The sequence below is a fragment of the Odontomachus brunneus genome, unplaced genomic scaffold (assembly GCF_010583005.1).
Source record: "Odontomachus brunneus isolate Ranch 3 - 2012 unplaced genomic scaffold, Obru_v1 Obru_scaffold_260, whole genome shotgun sequence".
NCBI classification, from domain to species: Eukaryota; Metazoa; Arthropoda; class Insecta; order Hymenoptera; family Formicidae; genus Odontomachus; species Odontomachus brunneus.
The window spans coordinates 343111-344098 of NW_022639710.1; positions in this window are offsets into that span (position 1 = coordinate 343111).

The following is a 988-nucleotide window of genomic DNA, read 5'->3' on the forward strand; positions in this document are numbered from 1 at the left end:
AAACGCTCCCTTGATATCGAGGAATAGTGCACCCACCTTTTCGTTATTATTAAAAGCCTCGAGTATAAAATTCTTGAGATATAAAATATTATGAGCACAAGATTTACCGCTACGAAAACCACTCTGAAAGGTGGGGAGGATATTAAAACGTTCCGTCCACCACTCAAGCCTTCCCTGTAGGATCTTCTCGAATAACTTCATGAGATTGCAGGCAAGTGATATTGGCCTAAATCCTGAGCCATTGGGCTTCGGGATGAAGATCATTAGAAATTTTTTCCAAGAATTTGGAATGTTACCAGCAATAAAGAAAGCATTAAAAAGATGTCTGATGTAACCGAGAACGGAAGGAGAGAAATGTTTGATAATCTCCCACGTTAATTGGTCATGTCCAGGAGCCGTTTTCTTTTTACACATATACTTGAGATTAGTGTCAAATTTAGACGCATTAATTTCATTAGTGAGAAAATCAAAAGAACCAGTTGCAGTCGGCAGAACACGACGCGCCGCAGAGCTGGTCCTGGGATTTGAAAATTTAAAGTAAAACTGTGTGGTGACTGGCGATGGGGGAGTAGAAGAAACCACATCCCGAAAAGTGTCCTTTATATTTGAGAGATTGCGTTCAGAGAATTCTGAATTATAAAAGGAGGCCTGCTTATTCCTCTGAAAAGATTTGATAGTGCGCCAGACTACTCTAGGGTCGGAATTTATGTCAAGAGAAGAACAAAACTCTCGAAACCTAGTATTCCTAATTTTACGCAAGTTATTTTTAGTACTTTTACATATTATATGATAATTTCTTAAATTCTTAGAGTTGGGAAATTTTTTAAATAATTTGTACGCTTCAATCTTAGCCTTAACAATGTTGGTGCATTGGTTATCCCACCAACAAGATGGGGGTCTTCTGACCATTCCAGAATGCCGTGCCTGTTTAGCACCAGCATGCAGAAGAGATGCGTTAAATATGTTTAATAAGTTCCTCATATGAGGC